A 9,434-nucleotide genomic window follows, 5' to 3' on the forward strand; every position below is an offset into this window, starting at 1 on the left:
GCCGGCGAGGGTTGAAACAGAAATGCATTTCCTCCTAAAATGGCGAAAAAATTCAACACATCAAGAAACATATTATTCAACAAGCTAAGCCAAACAACCCCAGATTTCAAGGAATTGGATGACCTGTCAAAATTGAGATTATTCCGAGGAGAAGGAGACAGACCATACCTTGGGGCCAAATATTGTAACAACATGTCACAACCTGAGGACTGTTTAAAATTAAGACTGTTTAAAATTAATATTGAACGTACCAAATGAAGTACAAAGACTGTTTTAAAATTAATATTGTTTAAAAAGTAATATTGTATGTACCCAACAAATGTCAAATCGATTGACACCTACAGAATGTTGGAAAACTGTACCTTTTTGCTATGTAAGCTTTGGCAATATGGTTCTCTGTAAACTTTCATGCCAATAAAGCATTTGAATTGAATTGAATTGAATTGGAGAGAGAGATTGGGAGTGTGAGAGACAGAGAGAGATTGGGAGTGTGAGAGAGAGAGATTGGGAGTGTGAGAGAGAGATTGGGAGTGTGAGAGAGAGAGAGATTGGGAGTCTGAGAGAGAGAGATTGGGAATGTGAGAGAGACTGGGAGTGAGAGAGAGAGAGATTGGGAATGTGTGAGAGAGAGAGAGTGGGAGTGTGAGAGAGAGAGATTGGGAGTGTGAGAGAGAGAGACTGGGATGTGAGAGAGAGAGAGATTGGGAATGTGAGAGAGAGAGAGATTGGAGTGAGAGAGAGAGAGATTGGGAATGTGAGAGAGAGAGAGATTGGGAGTGTCAGAGAGAGAGATTGGGAGTGAGAGAGAGAGATTGGGAGTGTGAGAGAGAGAGACTGGGGGGTGAGATAGAGAGAGAGAGAGAGATTGGGGAGAAGTGAGAGAGAGAGAGATTGGGAGTGTGAGAGACAGAGATTGGGGAGTGTGAGAGAGAGACTGGGAGTGTGAGAGAGAGAGATTGCGAGTGTGAGAGAGAGACTGGGAGTGTGAGAGAGAGATTGGGAGTGTGAGAGAGAGAGACTGGGGAGAGAGAGAGAGAATGGGAGATAGAGAGAGAGAGAGCGACTGGGGGAGAGAGAGAGCGACTGAGGGGTGAGAGAGAGAGAGATGTGGAGAGAGAGAGAGGGAGAAACTGGGGAGATAGAGAGAGAGACTGAGGGGGGAGAGAGAGACTGAGGGGGGAGAGACAGAGCGACTGAGGGAGAAGAGGGAGACTGGGGGGAGAGAGAGAGAGATGGGGGAGAGAGAGAGAGACGTGGGAGAGAGAGGAGAGAGACTTTTTCGAGGGCATGTTGTTGTTGGAAGAGAGAGAGTGAGTGGGGGGGGAAGAGAGAGAGAGAGAGCGAGTGGGGGGGGGCGGTGCAGAGGCTTTTTTGAGGGCATGTTGTTGGAAGAGAGAGAGGGAGCGACTGGGGGGAGAAGAGAGAGAACGACCTGGGGGGGGAAGCGAGAGAACGACTGGGGGGGGGGAAGCGAGAGAGCGACTGGGGGGAAGAGAGAGAGCGACTGGGGGAGAGAGAGAGCGACTGGGGGGGAGAGAGAGAGCGACTGGGGGGGAAGAGAGAGAGCGACTGGGGGGGAAGAGAGAGAGCGACAGGGGGGGAAAGAGAGAGAGCGACGGGGGGGAAGTGAGAGAGAGCGACGGGGGGGGAAGAGAGAGAGCGACGGGGGGGGGGAAGAGAGAGAGCGACGGGGGGGGGAAGAGAGCGCGCGACGGGGGGGAAGAGAGCGCGACGGGGGGAAGAGAGAGAGCGCGACGGGGGGGAAGAGAGAGAGCGCGACGGGGGGAAGAGAGAGAGCGCGACGGGGGGAAGAGAGAGAGCGCGACGGGGGGAAGAGAGGGAGCGCGACGGGGGGAAGAGAGAGAGCGCGACGGGGGGAAGAGAGAGAGCGCGACGGGGGGAAGAGAGGGAGCGCGACGGGGGGAAGAGCGGTGAGCGCGACGGGGGAAGAGAGGGAGCGCGACGGGGGGAAGAGAGAGAGCGCGACGGGGGGGAAGAGAGAAAGCGCAACTGGGGGGAAGAGAGAGAGCGCGACGGGGGGGAAGAGAGAGAGCGCGACGGGGGGGAAGAGAGAGCGCGACGGGGGAGAGAGAGAGCGCGACGGGGGAAGAGAGAGAGCGCGACGGGGGGAGAGAGAGCGCGACGGGGGGAAGAGAGAGAGCGCGACGGGGGGAAGAGAGAGCGCGACGGGGGAAGAGAGAGCGCGACGGGGGGAAGAGAGAGAGCGCGACGGGGGGGAAGAGAGCGAGCGCGACGGGGGAAGAGAGAGCGCGACGGGGGGGAGAGAGCGCGACGGGGGGAAGAGAGAGAGCGCGACGGGGGAAGAGAGAGAGCGCAACGGGGGGAAGAGAGAGAGCGCGACGGGGGGAAGAGAGCGCGACGGGGGGAAGAGAGAGTGCGACGGGGGGAAGAGAGAGAGCGCGACGGGGGGGAAGAGAGAGCGCGCGGACGGGGGGGAAGAGAGAGAGCGCGACGGGGGGGAAGAGAGAGAGCGCGATGGGGGGAAGAGAGAGAGCGCGACGGGGGGGGAAGAGAGAGAGCGCGACGGGGGGGGGGGGGAATGGTGGCCCGATGGACCCCTGCGAAGGAAGAAGGTAAGCTCTCCCACCCCTTCACTCTTTCCCTCCCTGTCCCACCCCTTCACTCTTTCCCTCCCTCACCCTCTCTCTCCCTCCCCCGTCTCGCCCCTGCTTTACTCTTCCTCCCCCTCGTCCTCACGCTCTCCCTCCCTCACCCTCTCTCTCCCTCCCCGTCTCTCCCGTGCTTTACACTCTCCATCCCTCCCCCCTCTCCCCTGCCCTGCCCTCCCCCCTCTCGCATCCCCCTCCCCCCACCCTCCCTCGCTCGCCCTCACCCCCACCCTCCCCGCGCATCCCCCACCCTCTCGCAGCCCCCACCCTCTCGCTCCCCCCACCCCTCTCTCCCCCTCCCCCCCCACCCTCTCTCCCCCTCCCCCCACCCTCCCTCGCTCCCCCCACCCTCTCGCTCCCCCCACCCTCTCTCCCCTACCCCCCCACCCTCTCGCTCCTCCCCCACCGTCTCTCCCCTCCCCCCCCACCCTCTCTCCCTCCCCCCACCCTCTCTCCCCTCCCCCCCACCCTCCCTCTCTCTCTCCTCCCCCTCCCCCTCCTTCTCTCCTCCCCCCTCCCTCTCTCTCCTCCCCCTCTCTCTCTACTCCTCCACCCTCTCTCTCTCCTCCCCCACCCTCTCTCTCCTCCCCCACCCTCTCTCCCTCTCCTCCCTCACCCTCTCTCTCTCCTCCCCTCCCCCTCTCTCTCTCCTCCCCTCCCCCTCTCTCTCCTCCCCCACCCTCTCTCTCTCCTCCCCACCCTCTCTCTCTCCTCCCCTCCCCCACCCTCCCTCTCCCCTCCCCCACCCTCCCTCTCTCCTCCCCCACCCTCCCTCTCTCTCCCCTCCCCCACCCTCTCTCCTCCCGTCCCCCACCCTCTCTCTCTCCTCCCCCACCCCTCTCCTCCCCCACCCCCTCTCCTCCCCCACCCCCTCTCTCCTCCCCCACCCTCTCTCTCCTCCCCCACCCTCTCTTCTCCCCCCCCACCCTCTCTCTCTCTTCTCCCCCACCCTCTCTCTCTCTTCTCCCCCACCCGCTCTCTCTCTTCTCCCCCACCCCCTCTCTTCTCCCCCACCCTCTCTCTCTCTCTTCTCCCCCACCCTCTCTCTCTCTCCTCCCCACCCTCTCTCTCTCTCCCCCGCGATTTCCCGAGGCTCTCTCCCCCCCCCGCCCCCCGCGATTTCCCGAGGCTCTCCCCCCGCGATTTCCCGAGGCTCTCCCGCCCCCGCGATTTCCCGAGGCTCTCCCCCCCGCGATTTCCCGAGACTCTCCCCCCCGCGATTTCCCGAGGCTCTCCCCCCCCGCGATTTCCCGAGGCTCTCCCCCCCCACGATTTCCCGTGCTCTCCCCCCCCCCGCGATTTCCCGAGGCTCTCCCCCCGCGATTTCCCGAGGCTCTCCCCCCTCGCGATTTCCCGAGGCTCTCTCCCCCCCCCGCCCCCCGCGATTTCACGAGGCTCTCCCCCCGCGATTTCCCGAGGCTCTCCCCCCCGCGATTTCCCGAGACTCTCGCCCCCCGCGATTTCCCGAGGCTCCCCCCCCCGCGATTTCCCGAGGCTCCACCCCCCGCGATTTCCCGAGGCTCCACCCCCCCCGCGATTTCCCGAGGCTCTCCCCCCCGCGATTTCCCGAGGCTCTCGCCCCCCGCGATTTCCCGAGGCTTCCCCCCCGCGATTTTCCCGAGGCTCCCCCCCCCGCGATTTCCCGAGGCTCTCCCCCCCGCGATTTCCCGAGGCTCTCCCCCCCCCCGCGATTTCCCGAGGCTCTCCCCCCCCCGCGATTTCCCGAGGCTCTCCCCCCGGCGATTTCCCGAGGCTCCCCCCCCCCGCAATTTCCGAGGCTCTCCCCCCCGCTATTTCCCGAGGCTCTCCCCCCCCCCGCGATTTCCCGATGCTCTACCCCCCGCGATTTCCCGAGGCTCTACCCCCCCCGCGATTTCCCGAGGCTCTCTCCCCCCCGCCCCCCTCGATTTCCGAGGCTCTCCCCCCCCCCCCGCGATTTCCCGAGGCTCTCCCCCCCCCGCATTTCCCGAGGCTCTCCCCCCCCGCGATTTCCCGAGGCTCTCCCCCCGCGATTTCCCGAGGCTCTCCCCCCCTCGCGATTTCCCCGAGGCTCTCTCTCCCCCCCCGCCCCCCGCGATTTCACGAGGCTCTCCCCCCGCGATTTCCCGAGGCTCTCCCCCCCCCCCTCCGCGATTTCCCGAGACTCTCGCCCCCCGCGATTTCCCGAGGCTTCCCCCCCCCCGCGATTTCCCGAGGCTCCACCCCCCGCGATTTCCCGAGGCTCCACCCCCCCGCGATTTCCCGATGCTCTCCCCCCCGCGATTTCCCGAGGCTCTCGCCCCCCCGCGATTTCCCGAGGCTCCCCCCCCCGCGATTTCCCGAGGCTCCCCCCCCCGCGATTTCCCGAGGCTCTCCCCCCCGCGATTTTCCGAGGCTCTCCCCCCCCGCGATTTCCGAGGCTCTCCCCCCCCGCGATTTCCCGAGGCTCTCCCCCCGGCGATTTCCCGAGGCTCCCCCCCCCGCAATTTCCCGAGGCTCTCCCCCCCGCTATTTCCCGAGGCTCTCCCCCCCCCGCGATTTCCTGATGCTCTACCCCCCGCGATTTCCGAGGCTCTACCCCCCCGCGATTTCCCGAGGCTCTCTCCCCCCCGCCCCCCTCGATTTCCCGAGGCTCTCCCCCCCCCCGCGATTTCCCGAGGATCTCCCCCCCCGCGATTTCCCGAGGCTCTCCCCCCCCGCGATTTCCCGAGGCTCTCCCCCCCTGCGATTTCCCGAGGCCCCCCACCCCCCCCGCGATTTCCCGAGGCTCTCCCCTCCCGCGATTTCCCGAGGCTCTCCCCCCCCGCGATTTCCCGAAGCTCTCCCCGCCGCGATTTCCCGAGGCTCTCCCCCCCCCCGCCCCGCGATTTCCCGAGGCTCTCCCCCCCCGCGATTTCCCGAGGCTCTCCCCCCACCAGCGATTTCCCGAGGCTCTCCCCCCCGCGATTTCCCGAGGCTCTACCCCCCCGCGATTTCCCCGAGGCTCTTCCCCCCCCGCGATTTCCCGAGGCTCTCCCCCCCGCGATTTCCCGAGGCTCTCTCCGCCTCCCGCCCCCCGCGATTTCCCGAGGCTCGCACCCCCCGCGATCTCACGAGGCTGTGTGCTGGCGTCACGGGGGCCGTGCGCATGCGTGCCGGCGTCAAGGCGGCTGCGCAACGGCCGTGCGCATGCGTGGTTGCTGTTTAAAAAAAAAAGCCAGAGCGGGCTCTCGCGGGCGGGCGGCGCATGCGCGGTCAGTGCCAGCACCGCGAGGCGGCCGCGGGGAGTAGGCAGGGAAACCCCGCGGGCTGGCGGCCGTTATAGCGGGGAGTAGGCAGGGAAACCCCGCGGGCTGGCAGCCGTTAGAGCGGCTCACTTCGGGCCCCGACACCGTCAAACCTGAGAGGGGGAAGTAGAGAGGGAAGAGGAGAAGGAGAGAGAGGGAAGAGGAGAAGGAGAGAGAGGGAAGAGGAGAAGGAGAGAGAGAGAGGGAAGAGAGAGAGATAGAGAAATTTTTGGAGCTTCAGGCCTGCCTGCAGCGGGCCTGGAGACCAGCACCGAGTCCCCCCTGCGCGAGGGTGAGGAGGAGGGAGGGGGGGTTGCTAAACACAATATAAAACTGAAATAAATTGTTAATTAATTCCCTAACACATAATTCAAATATTTACCTTAGTTCCCTAACACACAGAAAGTGTGGGGGAAAAAATCGTGGAAAATCAAGATGGCGGCCACTCACCTCGGTTCAGAAGGATAAGGCCCGCCCACACACGCACCGATTGGTCGACCGGTCAGGTCACCCAAGCGTAGGATTGGTCAATCGTCGAGTCACTCGACACTCAACTGTAGGAAGACCTCGAGGTCACACGGTCGCTAATGAGATGCTAATGAGCGGAACGCTGAACGTTTTTGGGATACCGCGGGCGGGATTTTTGTCCGGCCGAAACGTAAATACGCCGATGACCGGTCCGGAATCGCAAGCTTTCTTTTGAGGCGACGCGCGCGTCGGTACGCTCTGTAACTTCCAAACGCATCGAGACCAGGCGGACAGACAGACAGACAGAAAGACAGACAGACAGACAGACAGACAGAAGAGCCGCTTTATATATATGGATAATAATTGCTCTTCTGTCTGTCTGTCTGCCTGTCTTCTATACATTCGAAAGTTATAGAGCGTACCTACACGCGTGTTACATCAAAAGAAAGCTTACGATTCCGGAACGGTCATAAGCGTATTTACTTTTCCGTCAGGCAAAAATTGTGCCCACGGTATCCAAAAAACTTTCAAAATTCCGCTCATTAAATGGGAAAAGTTCTGCTCATTTACTCATTAGCATTGAGTGACGTGAAGGTTGACCAATCGTACGGTTGAGCGACCTGACAGTTAACCAACGGTTGACCAATCGCTGCGTCACGGGGGCGGGTTCATTGCGCGTGTGGGCAGGCCATCCTACAGTTGAGTTTTGAGTGACTTGACGATTTACCAATCCTACAGTTCAGTGACCTGATGGTTGACCAATCGGTGCGTCACATTGCGTGTGTGGGCGGGCCTAATCCTTCAGACCGGAGGTGAGTGGCCGCCATCTTGATTCCTAACTTTATTTATTCTTGCCACTTTCTGTGTATTAGGGAACTAAGGAAAAGAACAATTTATTTCAGTTTTAAATTGTATTTAGGAACAGTTAGAAATGAAGTGATCCCCTGCCCTTCGCCCGGAGGCTCGCCTACTTTGACGGCCATTTCGAGCAGCTGTGCCGGCGCCGGGCGCGGCCTAGCAGCCCGGCAAGCCTGGGCCTTGAGTTGAGCGGATTCCTGGCGCGATGCCGCTGCCCCCTGGGCCCGAGGCGGACGCCGATTGATTTGTTTTAGTCGCCAGTTTAGACAATGCCCGGAACCTGCTGAAGGCCGTTCATTTCCGCGACCAGGTCACCGTCTTCGCCTCGGCCAACGGCATCAGGGCTCGGCTCAGTTTGCGGCTGCAGCCCGGGGACTCACTGGGGCTTTCACCCCTTCAGCCCGGTCCCGGGGCTCCCCGCGGCGTCAACCGCACCGCCCGAGAGCCAGACCCAAAGCCACCAGGTGACTGGCCGCGGCGGTCCGTGCCGGGAGCCGCCGCGCACAAAACTTCCCCGCGACGTCAACAGCCCCGCCCCAGAGCCCGACCCAAAGCCACCAGGTGAGCGACCGCGGTGGCCCAGTCTCTCTCTCTCTCCCACACTCCCAATCTCTCTCTCTCTCACACTCCCAGTCTCTCTCTCTCTCTCACACTTCCAGTCTCTCTCTCTCACACTCCCAGTCTCTCTCTCTCTCTCTCTCACACTCCCACTCTCTCTCTCTCTCTCTCACACTCCCAGTCTCTCTCTCTCACACTCCCAGTCTCTCTCTCTCTCTCTCACACACTCCCACTCTCTCACTCTCTCTCACACACTCCCAGTCTTTCTCCAATTCCAATTCCAATTAAAATGCTTTATTGGCATGAAAGTTTACAGAGAACCATATTGCCAAAGCTTACATAGCAAAAAGGTACAGTTTTCCATTTCTCTCTCTCTCACACACTCCCAGTCTCTCTCTCTCTCTCTCACTCCCAGGCTCTCTCTCTCACACTCCCAATCTCTCTCTCTGTCACACTCCCAATCTCTCTCTCTCTCATACTCCCAGGCTTTCTCTCTCTCTCACACTCCCAGTCTCTCTCTCTCACACTCCCAGTCTCTCTCTCTCTCACACACTCCCAGCCTCTCTCTCTCTTTCTCTCACACTCCCAGTCTCTCTCTCTCTCTCTCTCTCACACACTCCCACTCTCTCTCTCACACACTCCCACTCTCTCTCTCACACTCCCAGTCTCTCTCTCTCTCTCCCACTCCCACTCTCTCTCTCTCTCACACACTCCCAGTCTCTCTCTCTCTCACACTCCCAGTCTCTCTCTCTCTCTCTCACACACTCCCAGTCTCTCTCTCTCTCTCTCATACTCCCAGTCTCTCTCTCTCACACACTCCCAGTCTCTCTCTCTCTCTCACACACACACACTCCCGCTCTCTCTCTCTCTCACACACTCCCACTCTCTCTCTCTCACACTCCCAGTCTCTCTCTCTCTCTCTCACACCCCCAGTCTATCTCTCTCTCTCACACTCCCAGTCTCTCTCTCACACACACACACCCAGTCTCTCTCTCTCTCTCACACACTCCCAGTCTCTCTCTCTCTCTCACACACACACTCCCACTCTCTCTCTCTCTCTCACACACTCCCACTCTCTCTCTCACACTCCCAGTCTCTCTCTCTCACACTCCCAGTCTCTCTCTCTCTCTCTCTCTCACACTCTCTCTCACACTCCCAGTCTCTCTCTCTCACACACACTCCCACTCTCTCTCTCTCTCTCACACACTCCCAGTCTTTCTCTCTCTCTCACACACTCCCAGTCTCTCTCTCTCTCTCACTCCCAGTCTCTCTCTCTCACACTCCCAATCTCTCTCTCTGTCACACTCCCAATCTCTCTCTCTCATACTCCCAGCCTCTCTCTCTCTCTCACACTCCCAGTCTCTCTCTCTCACACTCCCAGTCTCTCTCTCTCTAACACACTCCCAGTCTCTCTCTCTCTTTCTCTCACACTCCCAGTCTCTCTCTCTCTCTCTCACACTCCCACTCTCTCTCTCACACACTCCCACTCTCTCTCTCACACTCCCAGTCTCTCTCTCTCTCTCTCTCCCACTCCCACTCTCCCTCTCTCTCACACACTCCCAGTCTCTCTCTCTCTCTCTCTCTCTCTCACACTCCCAGTCTCTCTCTCTCTCTCTCATACTCCCAGTCTCTCTCTCACACACTCCCAGTCTCTCTCTCTCACACTCCCAATCTC

This window comes from Somniosus microcephalus, chromosome 1 (genome assembly GCF_052327205.1).
Source record: "Somniosus microcephalus isolate GS21.2 chromosome 1, FLI_Smic_1.0, whole genome shotgun sequence".
NCBI classification, from domain to species: domain Eukaryota; kingdom Metazoa; phylum Chordata; class Chondrichthyes; order Squaliformes; family Somniosidae; genus Somniosus; species Somniosus microcephalus.